Genomic DNA, 19,277 nt, shown 5'->3' with positions numbered 1-19,277 from the left:
CGGGGGTGCAGGCGGGGTGCACGCATGTCCCTGCATGGCCTACTTGGATACACCCCCCCAAAGGTCAGGACTGTGGAGAATTTAACTCCTGCTGAGTGACAAAAGTTGGAAAGGGAAGGAGGCCAGAGTGCTCACCTGCCAGTGGGACCTCGCAGAGCTCTGGGCCAGTTCCGTGGCTTGGGAACCTCCCTGGCCCGGCAAGCGGGGGCGGGGCGGCTGGCCCAGCAGGCTGGAGGGTCGGGCGAGCAAGTGGGCAGCCGCGGGGCCCTGAGCCTTGTGTGGGGTGGCTGCGTGGGGAGTGGATGGCATTTCACAGAGGCGACCCACCATCCTCTTCCAGCGGGGCCTGGAAGACTGGTGCCTGGCAGAGGTGACGCCACGAGAGTCCAAGCCTGGCCATAGGAGACTCGGCTTCCAGGTGGGTCCCGGGGCTGCGCACTGTGAGGAGCCCCAGCCCCCGTGGCGGTCCAGCCTGCAGCCCCCACGTCCTCCTCAGCCAGGCCCCCAACATGGAACAGACAGGCCCACCCCGTGTGCCCTGTCCAAAGGCCTGACCCACAGTCTCCATGAACGTCATAAAAGGGCTGTCTTCGAGCCGACCTCCAGGGCCTTATGGCACAGGGCAGCAACCAGAACAGCATGCCAGATCCACACAGCACCACACCCTGGCACATCCAGGGGAGGTGGGCACGCCTGGCACATCCAGGGGGAGGTGGGCACGCCCTGGCACATCCAGGGGAGGTGGGCACACCCTGGCACATCTAAGGGAGGTGGGCACACCCTGGCACATCTAGGGGGTGAGGCCGCCAGCCACACCAGCTGACACCGAGCACTTTCTTGAGGCATTTGGTAGATGTACTTCCCACAGGAGCTCAGCTGCTACCCTTTGGCTGAAGCACACCCTGGCCTCTGGGTCTCCCCCCACCCCCCGCACTCTCCTCTCACTTGATTAATTGCCTCCACAGATGCTATGGGTGCACGGTGCTTCTTTCCACCCCAGACCTCTGCACAGGTAGGTCTCACCTCGTGTAAGCTTCCTGGGTGCACAGTGCTTCTCCCTGTGATGAGGATGATGGTGTGTTGATAGTGATGATGATGATGGTGTGGTGTTGATGATGGTGGTGATGATGGTGGTGGTGATGATGGTGGTGATGATGATGATGATGGTGGTGGTGATGGGGATGATGATGATGATAATGATGGTGGTGATAGTGGTGATGGTGGTGATGGTGGTGATGGTGGTGGTGATGATGGTGGTGATGATGGTGGTGATGATGGTGGTGATGATGGTGGTGATGACGATGATGATGATAGTGAAGATGACAAGGGTGATGATGATGTGTGTGAGCTGCCAGCACTCTCAGCTTTTAAACATTCATTTGACAAGCACTTACCGAGCACCTAGCAAGTGCCAGTCTTGGCTAGAGGCCAGTGGTCCTATTGGAGAGAAGAACAGGGACAGGACACTCTGCAGTGTCTATTGGCAAGGCAGGCGACAACCCAGTCATCATGAAAATAAGAAAAAATTTCCAGTGCTGAGGGAAAAGCAGCTGAGTCTGACCTCACCCAGGCTCCCTGCAGAAGGCACGAGTGAGCTGAGGCATGGAGAGTTCTCAGTGGGGGTAGCAGAGACCATTCCATGCAGGGGAACAGCACCTGCAAAGGCCCAGAGGCCAGAGGGGGGATGCTCCAGGTACAGAAACCCCCAAAGGTGGGAGCTGGCTTGGGGAGGGGTGTGGGGGTGTGTGATGAGACAGCCCTAAAGGGGCCAATAGCCAGATAATGATTTTCATCAACTGGAGGCTACTGGAGTGTTCCAACCAGATTTGGGGGGCAGTACACTCAGGCATCTGTGTGGGAGCTACCTGGTGAGCAGAACAGGGACTCTCAGTGGGAGGAGTCCCATGGGGAACTCTCTCCTTATAGCTCAGACTGCTGCGAGGAGAACAAATGGGAGGTGGGGAGCAGAGGGGCTGGTTTGGGGATAGTGCAGCCCTCCAGCAAGAGATCTAGGGCTGAACTTGGGGGGCAAAGCACAGAAGGAGAGTCTTTGAGAGACAAAGAGGGGCACAGTGCAGGAACTTGGCCATGCAGATGATGTATGAAAGGGGGTGGCTGAAGCTCACCAAGCCAGGAAAGGATAGGTGTAGGGGAGGGGTGGGCCAGGCACATGCATCTGGAGGTGGGCCTGGGGGGAGGGGAGCTGCTGGTCTCCTTCCCAGCCCTGCGGCGGCTGAATGCCCGGGTGCTGGCAGGCCCCAGGAAGAGTGATTAGAGAACGGCTTCAGCTCGCGGTTTCTCCCCGGCACCAGCAAATGCAGAGGGTGTTTGAGCCAAAGGCCATTAAGTTGTCATGGCCCATATGTCTCATGTCCCTCCTCCTGCCGGTTACCGGACAGGCTGGGTTTGTGCAAGGGCGTCTCTGCTTCCCGCTCCTCCCTCCCCACTGAGTCACTGTCCATCCGGCCAGACTGCCCTGTCTGCCTGCCACCTCCGAGCACATGGGCTCTGCCATCAATTATTGACATGGGGAATGCTGCCTCCGGAGCTGGAGCTAAGAGCCGAGAAGATGCAGGGGCTGACAAGGACTTTGCTGCCTGAAGGAGCTGAAGAGGCTTAGAAGGGCAGGGTGGGGGTGAGGATGGGCTGCAGCCCTCAGCTCTGACTCAGAGTGTGCACTTGGGTGTACTTCATGGGTCGGTGGGCAGGGGATGTGGTCTCTCCAGCACCCTCAGCTCAGACTCTGTGAGTCCAGCTCTGCATCCCGCTTTCCTGCCCCTTCGACTCCCATGGTTGTGGGGCTGGCAGCTGCTTCCGCTGCCTTGTATGTGAGCCTTTTAGCCCTGTTTGCACTCAAATAGGGAAGACAGTACATCATAATGTGCTGACCTAACCTAGCTTCTGAGCACAGCCTCCCTGCTGCTCAATGGAGATGCCCTCCTTTGAGGGCTGCAGATGGAGACTGTCCCCAGCCGCAGCCAGCATTGCCTCCTGGAGCTAACGGCACCACCATGTACCCAGCAGGCAGCCAGGTCCCCACACCTGCCTTTCCTGGTTAGGAAGGTCCGTCCACCATGCTTTGTTGTCAGGAAACCCTTGAGAGGAACAAGGAAGCTGATGTTTAAACATAAGCCCTGAGGTGCCCATTTTCCTATGATGGTGCAAACCCTCTGAGGACCATCCCTCCGGCTGAGGGATGTATTGCTCAAAATACAAGCAAAATACAAAAACAACAACTATCTGAGGACTCTGAAAAGTAAACAAAGGAGACAGATTGTGGAGGGAAGTCAGAACTTGGAGAAGAGACTGAACAAGGGTGAATCTCCTCCCCCCTTTTCCTTTTATTTCCTTGAGATTGTGCCCCAAGTGCCAAGCCCAGTGTTGGATCAATGCAGCAGCATGAGAGGCTAGCACTCCACTAGAAACCCCACATTTTTGGCCAGAAAAACCAGGAAAAGGAACCTTACAAGCAAAAGAGTGTAGGGGATCCTGGAAGGGAGACAGTCAGAAAATGAACCTTCCAAGTCTGCGTAGGAGCCCACATGATAACAATGCATGCGACAGACCCAAACCACCACAGCACAGGCTTTGAACACTGAACACTTGAAGCATTGTCTACAGAAGTCCGAATTTATGGTGAACATGCCTGCTAAATAAAACACATCAACATTCTTCAGAATTCTTCAGATTATAACAGGACTCAGAGTCCATATGCATAGCACTTACAATGTCCAGGATGCAAACAAAATTACAAAAATACAAACAACTGGGAAGATGCAACCAATTCTCAAGAGAAAAGTCAATTATCAGCTGTCAACCCTGAGATGAGCCAAATGTTTAAGGCAGCAATTATAAGTATGTTTGTAAGATAAACACACACAATGATTAGAATTCTCTGCAGAAATTTCAAAAGTAACCAAGTGAATATTTTAGAACTGAAAAGTACAATATTAGAAATAAAAAATTAACTGATGGACTAAATGTCACAATGAAGGTGAAAGAAGAAAGTCAATGAATTTGAAAATAACTAGAAATAATTCAATCTGAAGAAAAGAGAAAAAAATACATATTATATATAAAGAACAGATTTCCAGGGACCTGTGGAATAATATTAAAAGATCCATATACAATTAGAGCCCTAGAAGGAGAGGAGAAAGAACTTGGGGTAGAAAAGTTTATTTGAATTGGAGCTGAAGGGATACAGACTGCGCAACAGGACTAGATACAAAAACTCAAAAATGGACAGCACAATAATACCTAATTGTAAAGTAATCATGTTAAAACACTGAATGAAGTTGCATCCGAGCTATAGGTTTTTGTTTGGTTTTGTTTTGTTTTTACTATTATTACTTTTATTTTTTTCTCTATATTAACATTCTATATCTTTTTCGGTTGTGTTGCTAGTTCTTCTAAACCGATGCAAATGTACTAAGAAACGATGATCATGCATCTATGTGATGATGTTAAGAATTACTGATTGCATATGTAGAATGGTATGATTTCTAAATGTTGGGTTAATTTCTTTTTTTCCGTTAATTAATAAAAAAAATTTTTTTTTAAAATTAAAAAAAAGTTTATTTGAAGGACTAATGGTTGAAAACATTCCAAATTTGGAGAAAGTCATAAATTTAAGTATTTAAGAGGTTTGGTGAACTCCAAAGAGGATAAACTCAAAGAAAGTTGTGCTTAAATACATCACAATCAAGCTGCTGAAAATCAAAGGAAAAACTCCTGGAAGTAGCTAGAGAAGAACAACACATTATGCACACAAAACAACAGTTCAAATGACAGAAAATTTCTCATCATAAACCATGGAAGCCATAAGAGAGTGAAATAACATCTGTAAAGTTCTCAAAGAAAAGATCTTTCAATCAAGAATTTCATTTCCAGTGACTATATCCTTCAGTAATGAAGATAAAATAAATATATTCTCAGATGAAGAAAAATTAAGAAAATATATTACCAAAAGACCTGTTCCATGTGAAACACTAAAGAAAGTTCTTTAGGCTTCAGGGAAATGATACCAGAAGGAAACATATCTTCAGAAATAGAGGAAGAAGAACAGAAATTATAAATATCTGAGTAAATACAAAGTATCACTTTTCTCCTCTTAAGTTATATATAATATATATGACTATATAAATAAAAAATAATAACATTTTCTAGTGGGCTATTCACTGTATGTGGATGAAATACATATGACAACCATAATATAAGTCTGGAGGGGTGGGGTGGAATGCGGTAGGGAAATGGACCTACCAAAATGGTTGCAAGCTTTCTATATTTTACCTGAAGTGGTAAAATATTAACTCTAAGTAGACTTTGAAAGGTGAAGGATATATATATATATTGAACAATCACTAAAAAACTAATAGAAGGAAAGATAGCCAGAAAGCCAATACATATATTAAAATGTAATGCTGAAAAGTATTCACTAATCTCAAAAAAGGTGGGAAAAGAAAAATAAAGAAACAAAAACAGAGGGGATCAACAGAATAAAAATAAAATGGTAAACATAAATCCAACCATTTAAATAATTACATTAAATGTTAATGGTCCAATTGAAAGGCAGAAAGTGACAGCACATGCAAAACAAAGCAAGATCCTACTACATGCTGGCTACAAGAGACACATTCTAAATATAAAGATACATGTGGATAAAATTAAATGAATGCAGGGGGTGCATGGGTAGTTCAGTGGTAGAATTCTCGCCTGCCATGAGGGAGACCTGGGTTCAATTCCCAGTCCATGCACTTCCCAAAAAACAAACAAGCAAGCAAAATAAACAAACAAAGAAACAAACAAAAATTCAATAATGGGATACTCGCATGGAAAAATAATGACCTGTGACCCCATCATCCAGCAAACAAAAACAACTGGAAAAATATTAAATGAATGGAAAAAGATATCTAATGCAAACATTTTTCATTTCTTAATTAAGGTATTTATAAATAATGAAAATGCACAGTTTTGGCAAACACACTGGAAAATGCATAGCTCTGACAAAGTATGCACTCATGTATCCATAACTGAGAAACAGAACAGGTCCAGTTACCAAAAATTCCCCAGTGCCCTTTTGTAGTCAACCCCTCCTCCCTCCCCCAGTTCCTGGCAAACACTGACCACTGTCTGTCCCTACAGTTTTGCTTTCTTTCAAACTGTATATAAATGAAATCATAAAGTATGCAGCATTTTGAGTCTGGCCTCTTCACTGAGCATATGCTTTTGAGAGTCATCGACATTCATTGCGGCTGGCTGCAGCAGTTTGTTTCTTTTATAGATGAATAGATCTCCATTGCAGGGATATACTCATTTGTTTGTCCATCCGCTTACTGAAGGACGTTTGACTTGTTTAGCCTGCATGTGCCTAATTATTAAGGATCTTCAATGTATTTTATGTGCTTATTGGTCATCCATATGTCTTCTTTGTTGAAGTGTCTATCCAAATCTTTTGCTCACTTAAAAACATTGGGTTATTACTGAGTTTTGAGAGTTCTTTATATATTCTGGATACAAATTTTCTATCAGATATGATTTTAAAATAATTCCTCCCCCTTGGCAGCGTCTCTTTTCGTCTGCTAATCAATGTCTTTGAGCAGAAGTTCTTAATTTCAACAAAGTTAAATTTATTCTTTTATGGATCAATGCCTTTAGTGTCATAGCTAAGACTTTTGCTTAACCCAAAATCAAAAATATTTTATTTTATATTTTCTTCCGGAAGTTTTAGAGTTTTAGGTTTTACATTTAAGTCTATGAACTATTTTGAATTCATTTTTGTATATGCTATGAGGCATGGGGCAAATATTATTTATTACTTACTTATTTTTGCATATGGATGCCTAACTGTTCCAGCATGATTTGCTGAAAAGACTACCCTTTCCTCCATTAAACTGTCCTTGTACCTTCATTGAAAATAAATCGACTGTTTATGTGTGGGTTTAATTCTGGAGTCTCTGTTCTGTTCCCCGGGGCTATGTGTCTACCCTCTCATGAATAAAATGCTGTTCCTACTGGCGGTATAGTTAGTTTTGCGATCAGGTAGCATCAATCATCTTGTTCTTGTTCTTTTTCAAAATTGCTTTGGTAGTTCTGATTCCTTTGTCTTTCCACCCCAATTTTAAAATGAGGTCTGTCCATTCCTACAGAAAGAAAGACTGCTGGGCTCTCGCTTGGACTCGCGCTGGAGTAGCCAGGCCTGGGGGGCGGGGCCTGCCAGACGGCGCGGAGCCTCCACCCTCGAAATCAGCTCCTCCCTCCAGCTGAGGTTTCCTTGATTTCTTTAATCGATGCTTTTAGTTTCCAGTTTACAGAATTGACACTTATTAGATTCATGTCTAATTGTTTCATGGCTTTTCTGGTGCCATTGTAAATGGACTTGTTTTTAAATCTAAATTTGCAATTTTTCATGGCTCGTATATAGAAACATGATTGATTTTTGTATCTGGTGACCTTGCACAATTCACTTATTCCTGTAGCTTTTGCTGGTCAATTCTGTGGTGGGTTTTTCTGTGCAGATAATGTTTTCTGTGGATGGAGATCGTTTTATCTCTTCCTTTCCAAATGCACTGTTTGCTCTCGAGCCTCAGTGCCCTGTGGGTCCGCACTGCGGGAGGGTGACCCCAGAACGCCAAGGCCAGAGGACCCCAACATCTGCTCATGTGGCAGGGCTACGGGAGAGGCCTCCAGGGAGGGGCTTGGCCCAGCTCCTCCAGGCGGGGGCCTCCAGGGCAGTGGCAGAGCAGCCCCGCGCGCCTGCCCTGGGGCCTAGCTCTCGCTCTCCTCCCAGCCCCTGAATCAGCGGGTCCAGCAAGGCCCTTTGCAAGGTGGGGGGCAGCCTGGGCTGAGGGCGGGTGCAACAGCACCAAGGAGCCTGCTCTGCACCTGCGCTCCCACACGGAGCACCCCACTTCACACCTTCCCATGCTCAGTGCCCTCCCTCATGCTCAGAGCACATCCCATACTCAGGGCTCCCCCACTTGGCTACCCCCATGCTCAGAGTCCTTTGCCCCACTTGGACACCCCCCCACACACACTTGGAGCTCTGTCATGCTTGGAGCTACTACCCCTCCCCATACGCAAAGCCCCTCTGCACTCCCCCTTGCTCAGAAGCCCCCCATACACTTGGAGCCCTCCCCTACGTTCGGCGCCCCTACCCCCCACTGCCTGCCAACATGCGCTTCATCTTGGCTTGCTTGGCTCACATCTCCGCATCAGGTCCTTTGGGAAAACAGGTCCCGGGCGCCTGCTGAGCACAGCCCACTGCCCAAGCCGGCCCAGGAGCAGGCAGGCGGCGGCCGCACGAGGAGGCTGGGGGCCATGGCACCAGGGCAGCAGCAGCAGCCCTTACCCCAGCCAGGAGGAGGGACAGGGCCTAAGGGAGGGTGCAGAGAATATGTCCCCAGCTGTCCCTGACCCCGGGCCCCCCAAGATGCCTGGAGCTAGGGACAGGGGTGGGGTGACCGCACCTGGACCTTGGGTGGCCCTCAGAGGAAAGCAGCTTCTCCTCCTTGTAACCCCTCCAGGTGCTGCCCCGGGGTGGTGCTCACGGCTTCGCTGGCACAAGGGTCAGCTTAGACACAGGAAAAGTGCCAGCAAGGCCCCCTGCTCTGCCCTGCCACTCAGCACGCCGGCTACATGCAGCGCATGAGTCGGCCACGCGCCTCCTGTGGCCGGGACCCACTTCAAGCGCCCATCCTCCGCCTGCAGACCTGTCAGGGCGCTAGGAAGTTCTTCCTCAGGCTCTTGTCGGCGTCCCCTTTAAATGTAAAAATTAAACCATAAAAGTACCAGTAAGAAATACAGGTCAATATTTAATATTCCTAAGCTTGGTACCAAATTCAGGAGTTGAGTGAAAGGATTAATCGATTTGGCTATATAAAAAATAATTTTATTAAAATTAATTAAATTACAAAAGAGAGGATGACTACAAAAAAATAAAATCAATAAATGATAATGGGGGAACAAATGTTGAAATGGGTTCGGTGGATTGAAATGCTGGTGATCGGTGAGGGGGAGGGCGAAGGGGTATGGTATGTATGAATCTTCTTCTGTTTTCTTTTTGTTTCTTTTTCTGAATTGATGCCAGTGTTCTGGGTGGTGATTATGGTGATGACTATACAATTATGTGATGATATTGTGAGTTACTGATTGTATAACAAGAACAGAATGATCATGTGGTGGAATGTTTGTGCTTGTATGTGGTTATGTATCATAAATTTAAAAAAATTTTTAAAAATAATTGTCTAGTACAGTTCACAGAAATAATAGCATGGAAATAATTTTGGCATTTCAGATGTTAGAAATTTATTTCCTACTGTCTTATGTGATACACTATTGAGTTTAAAGATTTTATAGAGGGCTATGTGATTTACATTTCCTACCATGTTTACATATATTTAAAATTTTTAATGTTAAAATAAAAATATAAATAAGAAAAAATAAGGGGAACAAATGTTAAAATGAGTTTAGTAGATTGAAATGCAAGTGACCAATGAAAGGGAGGGCAAAGGGGTAGGGTATGTATGAACTTTTTTCTGTTTTCTTTTTATTTCTTTTTCTGAATTGATGTAAATGTTCTAAGAAATGATCATGATGAGAATATAAAAAAAAATTCTACATGCTAAAAAATCATAAGGACATTTCATGCTAAAGGCTGAATGGGAAACTATTTCCAATGGATGATGATCAAAGAGTTACTGTCTCTTGGAGAAAAACAGATTCTAGGGCTGGGGCTGGAAAGTAAAAGGTGAGCCTGCCCATCGTGTGCTGAAAAGTATGGATGGGTTCACAGGCCAAATGCAGACAATCTGAGCATCAAAAAAAAAAAAAATGACTAGAAGAAATTATAACCCTCTAAATTAAGCAAGAATCCTTAAATCCATTCTGATTTTAAATAAGCAGACAAATAAATAAATAAATGGGGAAGAAGGGAAAACCCTTTCTTGTAGCAGAATTCAAACCAATCAATGCAGCAGTAATATGGAAATAGAAAGCTACGGCAGTAACAACTGTTTGAGGAAAGAATCGCTGACGGATGCTAATCCTTAGAGGTGGGTGACAGCCCGGGGAGGGGAGCCGGACACCAAGCTGTGGCTTTTCCCACACAAAGTGCTTATTCATTATGGAGGAAAACTGGGAACTTCACGGTGAGGAGAGCCGACAGGCGCCTGTGAGCCCAGAGACGGAAATCCACATCACAGAGTCCTAAGAGCAGGCCATGTGATGGGGTGCCTTTTGGAGATTTATTAGTTTACAAGCTTACAGTTCTGGGGCCATGGAAATGTCCAAAGCTAGGGATCATCAGACGATACCCTCGCCCTTGCCCGGTTGCTAGAGTCCTGGGCTCCTCTGTCACTCGGGAGTGGGGGGCTGGACAGGCAGCGGTTGGCCCTTTGTCTCTGGGTTTCGTTGCCTTCAGCTTCTGGCTGCTCTGTCTGTGTCCTTCTCTCCCAGCCTCTGCATGTTTCTCTGAATTTCTTCTCTTAAAAAGGACTCCAGTAATGGGAATAAGACCCACTCAGGACCATCTCAACTGAAATAACCTAGTCAAAAGGTCCCGCCCACAACAGATCCTCAGTATAGGAATGGATTAAATTTAAGAACACAGTCTCTGGGGGTCCTTAGAGTTTCACACCATCACAGAGGGCTAGTCTTCAAGCCGCTGACTGATAAGTGTCAGTCGGAAAAGCACAGCTGAGGGACTGTCCCTGGTGAGGAAGCCAAGGGGACGGGAGAAGCCAGTGCAGTGCAGCTCCAGGTGGGACTGTGACCCAGAGGAGACCCTCAGGGAAAAACAGGGACTGCAAAGGATGTTGCATCCAGTGCCAGCACTGGGAATCGGGCTGGAGGTGCACAGAGATGCTTTGTATTATTTCTGCAACTTTGTCAAAGTCTGAAATTATTTCAAAACAAAAAATTAGAACATAATTTGGCTAGTTGATTAGTTGGTAGGTTGGATGGCTGGTGGGTTGGTTGACTGGCTGGTTGGTAGTTTGGTTGGTTGGCTGGGTGATTAGTTGGCTGGCTGGCTGATTGTTTGGTTGACTGCTGGTTGGTTGGCTGGCTGGCTGGTTGGCTGGCTGACTAACTGATTGGTTGATTGGCAGGCTGGTTGGTTGGTTAACTGGCTGGCTGGTTGGTTGGTTGGTCATACTGGTTTTTCCTCCAGTATACACATGACATCAGGCTATGGTATCATTTACCACATGTACTTTCCAATATTGGAGTTTGCCCCTTGATCATGCTGAGCCACCTCAGCATCTCCTAAACTTGAGCCATCTCAGAATCTCAGAGATCCTTGGGTACTCCCCTTGTACTCGGGCAGCAGGTCTGAGCTGCTACTTGAGTATAAATTTTTAACAACTCCCCCCATCACCTAGACTATTCTTTCCACACAATGATAGCTGGAAAATATGCTTATTGAAGATTTCTTCATCTGAGCAGCTCTGGATCCTCTAACTCCCTATCTGAACTGGTTTCTATTAACTCAATCTTACTAGTCTGCTCTTTGTACTTAGTTCCCAGGAAACTAACCAGACCTTCTCAGTCCTGCTCACAGCAATCAGATAACAGAATCACATCAGGAGCACCCTGGAGCTGAGAAAATCAGGGGCTTCCTCCTCAAAAAACAAACGTTTGACATTCCTGAGCAGTCAGCTAAGAAAAGCATCATGAGACCCTGCACGTGAGAGCCTGCACGCCAACATCTAAAGCTAATTGCTGAGCTGGAGCAACAAGACATGCTGGAGACAACACAGGACGAGACACCTGCCCTCCCCGTGAAGACCCAGCCTCATCGCCGACCTGACAGGAGTGCATCGTGCGGCTGGTACTTGGTTTGACTCCAACCCTATTTCCTTTACCTAGAAAAGCCCTAACTCACATTCCCACTGTGAACTGGTTTGGAGATGCCTCCTCTGTCCCTTGCCTGTGCACTTGCAGTGGATCCCCTTCTCACTCACAGAGACCCGTTTCCCTTTTGCAGTGTTGGGCCGAGCGGGCCCTTCTACAAAGGAGCTGGGCTTGCGGTGTCACCAAGAGGATGGCGGCTGCTCTGATTCTGTGACATGAATAGACCCATTCGCTTGAACTCTTGGTTCCTCCCCACTGGCTACATATTGGAATCGTCGGGGGAACTTCAAAAATTCTCTGGCCAGCATCACCCCCACCAGTCTTAGATCCTGATTTGGTGGGTCTCAGGAAGGCCCACATGGTTTTCACATCTTCCCAGGTGATTGTAATGTGCAGGTGGGGGTTAGAGCCCCAGAGCATCCCAGCACCCACCCGGGGAGCTGGTTAACACCAGCAGGGGCTCTGCGGCCCAGCACTAAGGGTAGAAGACCCCCTGGCAGTCCAGCACTGCAGTAGCCACTTCCTTCTTGACCAAGCAGGTCTCCCTTTGGCAGGCAGGGACAATGCAGAGGCCCTGGGGGACTCCTGGGCAGCCTCCGGGGGTGTGGCCATGGGCCCTGCCAGTCCGAGAGGTTAGGAGTTAAGGTGGATGGCCTGGGATGCAGTGACATGTTCACCCCTTCCCTTTATAGATGTGGTGATGTCCACGCCCCCTCCCCGTATAGACACAGTGAGGACTGCATCCGCCCCTGTATAGATGGGGTGATATCCATGCCCCCTCCCTGTATAGACATGGTGATGATTGCACCCTGTTCCTGTATCTACCTTGTGGCCTCAGCTTAGCTCCCACCACACCCTCCCAAAGGTCTCCCGAGGGATGTCGCAGGCTTCGGTCAGTGGGTGACCTTCAACCAGGCTCTGTACCCTCCAGGCTGCAGGTCTCTAACTCTGAACCAATCACCACTCTCTCCAGGGGACAGGGCTGCAATCCCCCACCCCGCGTCCTGCTGCCCTTCCTGGGTCTGCCTGCTGAAGCGGTCCCTTGGGATTTGGGGCTGGCTTGTTGCCGCTCCCATCCCTGTGCTGCTCCCAAGCCCCTGCCCCATGTGATGGAACCATAGCCCAAGCCGCTACTGCCTCCACGCCTGGTGCAACCCATCTGCTCTGCTGATGGCGTCCTCGTCCTGGGGGCAAGGTGCTGCCTGCTGCGTCCCTGACAGTGCCTGGCTCAGTGTTTGCCCATGATAAGAGCCGCACACAGACCCCAGCCACCCACCCATGTGTTTCCCCCAGACTCCCGGCCATCAGGCAGGGACCTCAGGAAGGAGAGTGCTCCAAGGACACCAGGCGGAGCTGCTGGCAGTTTTGCTTTGCTTTCCCAGAGAGCGCTTCATGGGGCCTGGGAAAAGCAACGGCAGGTTGGCTTTGAGGCGTGAATGCCCGTGTGTATGAGTGAGCATGTGTGCACACTTGCGGTCATGTGTACGTGTGCATATACATGTGGGTGTGTGGCCCAGGGTGTGTGTGCATATGTGTGTATGCAAGGACATCACAAGTGAAGCAGGATTGCCCCTGCCTCTGTATCCTGTGTGCACAGATGTGCACACACATGTGCACACACACACCTGTGTACAGTCTCGAATGACCAGGATTTGGAGCTTGGGTGAACTTTGGCTGTGGGCCTGGCTCAGCCTCAGTGCTCCAGTTTTGATCTGTGGTTTCTCATTTGGCATTTCCTGGTGAGCTACTTTATCTAGAAATTTCCCTCCCTGTTCCTGGGCTCTTAAGTCTCTGGTTTTTGCTGAGAGAAGGACTCTGCTTCTTCAGGCCTGTGCCAACCTCATGCCTCCAGTTCATCCAGTAAAGTGTATAGGGACCCTGCCACTGGCCCAGCCCCTGGACATCAGCTGGCAGCACCCCCTGCTCCACCATCAAGGTCAGGCAGAGCTGGAAAGGAGGCGTGTGCCGAAGGGCCTGCCTGCCAAGAGCCCCCGCTCGCTGCCATCCCCACTCGTCCCCACCTCCGGGTGAGCAGGGACCCCTGTGGGTGCTGGAAGCCCTTTCCCCACATAGCTAGTATCACCCCAGTGCATCTCAGGTGGCAGGAGGGCACCAGTGGGGGCTTTGACAACAGTGGCCTCAGGTGCATGTCCAAGGAGGGTGCCCGTCACAGGGCTGAGGCAGGCCCAGAGGTCTCTGCTCCATGGTCAGCTTTCCCATGAGGTGTAGAAGGTGGGTGCCGACCTTAGGCCCCTCATCTGCTTCTCAAAGCCTCTCTTGTGCCACTGAGAACTGGCCACTCTCCCTTGGGCTCCTTTTGCTGACAGAAGGGGCTGCGCCTCTCACCAGGGGCAAGACCTGAGCCGCGATGCTTGGATGTGTGGCCAGCCCTCCACCTGCTCCCAGGGCACGGGCTGGCGACCTCCCGTGGCCCCCAAGGCATGCGGTGGATGTAAGGAAGGGTGTGGGGAGCTGGAGATGGGGTGGGGCAGGCAGCAGGTGCCACACGGGTCCCCAAGTGTCCCCACGTGCCTCCCACATGTGTGCTTGGGCTCCCGGCCTTGCAGCACTGCCCCGGGTTTGGACTTGACAGGAAGGGAAGCCATAGGCAAGGCCCAGACTCCAGCTCTCCTCAGTGCTGTGCAGCCTTGGGAAGTCGCCTGACCCCTCTGTGCTTTGGGGGCACCAACCCCACCTCTCGGGCCCGATGGGGCTGGAGGACAGAGCAGGGCACTTTGGAGGGCTGGTTGGGGTGACTTTGCCATGGGCAGTGGCCAGAATGCCTGAGCAGTCTGGAGGAGAGGTGGACAGGCAACACGGGTGGGCTGAGAGAGCCAACTGGCAGCACGAAGGTCCTGTGCGGACCATGGAAGAAGACTTCAAAGAGATGCCCTTGAGCTCGACCTTGAGGAACCGGTCGATTCTGGTAACAGGAGGAGGGGGTGAGTGGTAGGGGGGCCTCCCAGGCAGCAGGGCGCCCCGAGCACAGGCTTCCCGTTGTTTTGGCGGCCGCTCTCCTTGGTGCTGAAAATGGTGGGGACGGGGCAGCCTGTGGGATCCTGCACCTGGTGGAGACCCACCACCCACCCAGAGGAAACTTCCAGCACCCTGCTGTCGCCTGAGCCACCACACTGACCTCCTCCGGCCCGGTTTTCTCTGGCCATGTTGTGGGCACAAGGTCTCCAGCCAACGTGCTCACTGAGGCCGCACCCCACCCGGACGTGACCTGAAACATTTTGTGGGCGTCTGCACCGCCTGGTCTCAGAGATGGGGGGCTGCCTCCCCTGGCTCTAGCAAAGCCCCCCTCAAACCTCCACCCCAAATGGAAGCAAAGTGGAAAAAGCTGCATTTTAAGGAGTTGAGTGTTCCCCATAAAGTGGCCCCAGAAGACAGACTTGGCCATTCTTACTGGAAGACCTGATTCAAAAACCTTGAAAGATTTGCAGGAAATTGGTTATTCATACCCAGAATGAAAGAGTAAATCTTGCTCTCACATAAGTCACTGCCTGACAAGCTGTTACCCTCTGCGGCTGCGGCAGTTTCTCCTCGGCAGGCGAGTGGCATCAAACCTTTTAACTTCAAAGTGATTTATGGTCCCTAGTGAGGCAGGCCCTTCCCCAGCCCGGCAGGGGCTCTGGGACCACCGCAGACCCAGCTGGAGACAGTCCTGGTGCATGAAATCAGGCTGATGTGACGCTTTCCAAAGTGTGTCCCCGGGACAAGTTGCCCACTGGACTCTCCAGAAGCTAAAGCTGCCAGGATGCCACGTGCCAGAGCTGGACCGGCTTTCACAATGGGGATGTTTAGCTTACAAGTTCCAGTTTTAAGGCCGTGAAAATGTCCTAATGAAGGCATCAACAGGAGGGTACCTTCTCTGCAGAAAGGCTGCGGGCATCCAGGACACCTCTGTGACATGGGAAAGTGCATGGCTAGCATCTGCTTGTCTTGGTTCCAGGTTCGTTGCTTCCAGCTTCTGGCTTCCGGGGCTTCTCTCCACTTCTGTGGGTGTGTCCTTGTCTCTGAACTTCTCTGGGGCTCCTCCAAGCTCTCTGGACTTCACCTCCAGCTTCTGCATGTGTTTTATCCTCATTAAGTTCTCCAGTAAGCAGAATAAGACCCACCTTGAACGGGGTAGATCACATTTCAATTGAAGCATCTCAATTGATCGATAGGCCCCTCCCTCAGTTGAACTACACCTACAGGAATTCCCTGAAAGTACCCCTTTTCCAGAATATGTAACAACTCCAAACCAGCACAAGCTCTAGGGTCAAAGACTTGGGCACATTGCTTCCTGGCTCCCCTCCGCGGGACCCCCTGACACAAGGCTGGCTGAAAGGAGCCGTGAACAGGAAACACTTCCGTCTGCCAGCACCAATGGACCCCCCACCCAGCACTTATGCGTCCAGAGCCCTTTTGGCGAAGGGCACCTCCTGATAGCCTTCGGCTCACCAAGGGACTGACAGGAACCAGGCATGCAAGTAGTGTAGCAGGGTTACCAAATTCAATGCTTTCATCCAATCAAGGAACCCGCAGTCCACAGATCTGGGAAAGCCTGGCAGGCGGGGGTGGCGTGGTGGCCCTGTGCATGTCTCCAGAGCCAAGCCCAATGGACCCCACCTCAGAACCAACAAATATAGGTCAGAAGAGGCCCGGGTCCTACTTAGAGCCCACAGACCCCAGGTGGGTGGAATCTGAGGCCCCTGGGTCATCTTGCTCCCCAGCGCACCCCCTGCCATGTGGACTCCCCTGCCACCCTCATTCCACAGAGGAGGATGCTGAGGCCCCACAAGGGAAGGTCACAGCCAGGTTCTTGGGGCCACTCGGCCTTGGCTGGTCTGGCTGAGCAGGTCTGGTGGCTGCCTTGGGCTGGAAACTTCCTGGATGATCGCAGGCTGTGACGATGACAACCAGGTCTGGTGGGGCAGCCAGTCACCCCGTCGGGGAGGGCAGGGGCATGTGAGGGTGGGCACCACTGGGTGGCCTCACCTAGTTGGCAGGGTCCCCACTCTACCCGAACCTGTGCCACTCACAGTTGCCCGCCAGCCAAGTAAGGTCCCAGTCGTCCCCTTGCCTCCTGCTTTCTGGGTTTAAATGCTTCCCATGTTTAAATACCCAAAGCATGTCCAGGCCAGCCAAGTTGCCCTACTCTAGAATCTGCGCTCCATCCTCAGGACTATAGCCCTCCTACAGGACCACCCCTTCTGGCCTACCCTGGGACTGGCCCCCTCTGACTTCTCCTGCATGTCAACTACCACTCCCTTAAGGAGGGCACTTTTATCTCTTTGGAAGCCCCCAAAGAAGCAGGACTGCTCACGTGCCACTTTCTCCAGGCAGTCCTCCCTGACCAGCCACCAGCCCCAGGTGAGGGCCCTGCCCTGAGCCCCTGTGTGGACATTCGGGCAGGGTGACCTCATTCCCCGCTGAGCTATGAGCCTCAGGGGCAAGCACATTTCTGTCCGTGGCCCTGGGAGCCCCCAGCACCTGTGACAAGCACATATTAAGCCAACTAAGGAATGAGGGGTAGGTGCAGAGAGGTCCCTGGTGGCCATCTACCTTCAGGCTTCTCTCCAGACCTGGGACCATGAACCCCACGGAGGCCCCGTCACTGGCCCTTGTACGGCCTTGGAAAGGCGGGCAACAAATCTGGCCTGATTTCCTGGAAATGTGAACGCCCTCGGTGCCCTCAGCAATGGATGTGGGAGACCCTCCCTCCCCATCACAGCGAGGAGACAGGAAGCCTATGGCCATCCCTCCGAGTCTGTTTCCTCAGACCTGAGACACACCGCAGGGATCAGGAAGGAGGAAGAGGGCTGAGGCCTGGCTCAGCCGCAGTGGCCCCCCCAACAGCTGTGGTGGCAGGACCCTGTGGTGCCAGCCCCTCAGCGGCGGGGACGCTACAGGTGGCAGGCACTGCTTGTCCCTGGCTGCAACTCACAGCAGCGAACCGACCCCAAACCTGCACCTTCTTTCCTCCTGGGTCTCCAGATTTCCTACCAAGTTCTAAACCTCAATACGCCCTGCACCTCGCGGATGAGCCTCACTTCTCACCTGGCCAGGCCCCCCTCCACTCGACTGGTGCTGCTTTTCAGGGGGAGACACAAGCAGACCTCAGGCAGCTTTGGGGTCCTGAAATGCAGAAAGGCGGGGTGGGGGTGGTGGGCTGCAGTGTGTGAGGGTCCATTTTGGTGCATTTGCCAATTTTCCTCTCAGCTGTAAGAGGCCTGGGTGGAATGGGCAGTGATTGGCAGGTACCCCCAGAGCCTGGGAGGGGCGCCTGGCCTCTGGCCCCAGCCCAGCTCCTGGGTGAGTGTTCATGGGCAGCCAGGCCAAGGGCCCGTGTTGCAGCGGGTCCAGTGTGCCCTCCGATGGGTCACAGAGCATGGCTGCAGACTCTGCTCTTCTGTAAAACCAAAGTAAAGGGAGAGGCCTGTGGTGTCCCTGTGACGCCTGCGCAGCGGCCTGCTGCAGGGCGAGTCAGTGGGGCTGGGGGCGGGGGCAGCTTGGCTCCCCAGACTGGAGATCCAGGCCTCCCTCCTGCCCTGGGTTTTGCCTTCCAGATTTTTAAAGTGCTTTGTTTTAAAATAAAAGCGGCACTTGCCACTGGCTTCACATTCATAAGGGCACAAGCTAAAACCAAAACGACGGCCTCCCACCCGATCCGCCCCAGCCAGGCTCAGCAGCCTCGCAGAAGCCACCAAGGCAGCTCATGCCCCAGCCTTTGTCTAGGCAGCCCTGGAGCAGCCGCCCGGCGCTCCTGCCCTCGGCCACTGACTACTGGGGAGCTTGGGCCACGCCAGAGCTCATGGCCAGAGCTCGAGGCACCTTGGGGTTCCTTCCCCGGGGTGGGGGGGCGGGAGGGGACCCCAAGTTTCCTCCCGCAAGAAGCCTGAGGCTGCCCCAAGCCGCACTCCACCCCCTGCAAAGGGCTGGATGTTCCCTCTGACCCCGAGCCCCATCCCGTGGCACCCAGCGAGGCCCGTCCCCAGTCCCCTCTGCAGATAAGGGGCAGGGCGGTCACAGCCGGGAGGTCACCTGCTCCAGATGGCCCTGCAGTGGAGGGGGGAGAGCAGGACTAGGGGTGCCCACCACCTCACCTCAGTGCCTTTCCCCGAAGCCCACCTCCTGCACCCCACCCCCGCCCCAAATTCTGCCTCCGGTGCCAGGCACCGTGCTGGCTCCATCCCAAGGCCCCTCAACCTCTGGCCGGGGGCCGCCACACCTGCTCGTGTCCTGTCGAGCCCCTAGGGGAGGTGCTGCCTGCATGACTGTGAGCGCAGCCCGAGGCCCAGAGGGTACAAGGGGTACGGGAGGGGCTGGGAGGAACCGAAGCCCCCAGCGCAGCACCCCCACGGGCTCCTGCAGTAGATGGAAATAAAGAGGCGGCCTCCGGGAAGAGGTCGTTCTCCAGATGAAACCAAAGTCCTGCC

The 19,277-nt window shown here is 51.4% G+C and overlaps 1 long non-coding RNA gene across 1 annotated transcript; it reads left to right on the top strand.

The window, feature by feature from the left end:
• Positions 1-628: 628 nt before the first annotated feature.
• LOC143684539 (uncharacterized) lies at positions 629-12,082 on the top strand. The gene is made up of 4 exons (XR_013176070.1): positions 629-683; positions 966-1,012; positions 11,517-11,827; positions 11,984-12,082. It is a non-coding gene; the product is annotated as an uncharacterized LOC143684539 (long non-coding RNA).
• Positions 12,083-19,277: the final 7,195 nt, after the last annotated feature.

This window comes from Tamandua tetradactyla, chromosome 1 (genome assembly GCF_023851605.1).
Source record: "Tamandua tetradactyla isolate mTamTet1 chromosome 1, mTamTet1.pri, whole genome shotgun sequence".
NCBI lineage: Eukaryota > Metazoa > Chordata > Mammalia > Pilosa > Myrmecophagidae > Tamandua > Tamandua tetradactyla.
The sequence above is the reverse complement of the archived record's forward strand: the minus strand, read 5'-3'. Positions and strand labels throughout refer to the sequence as shown.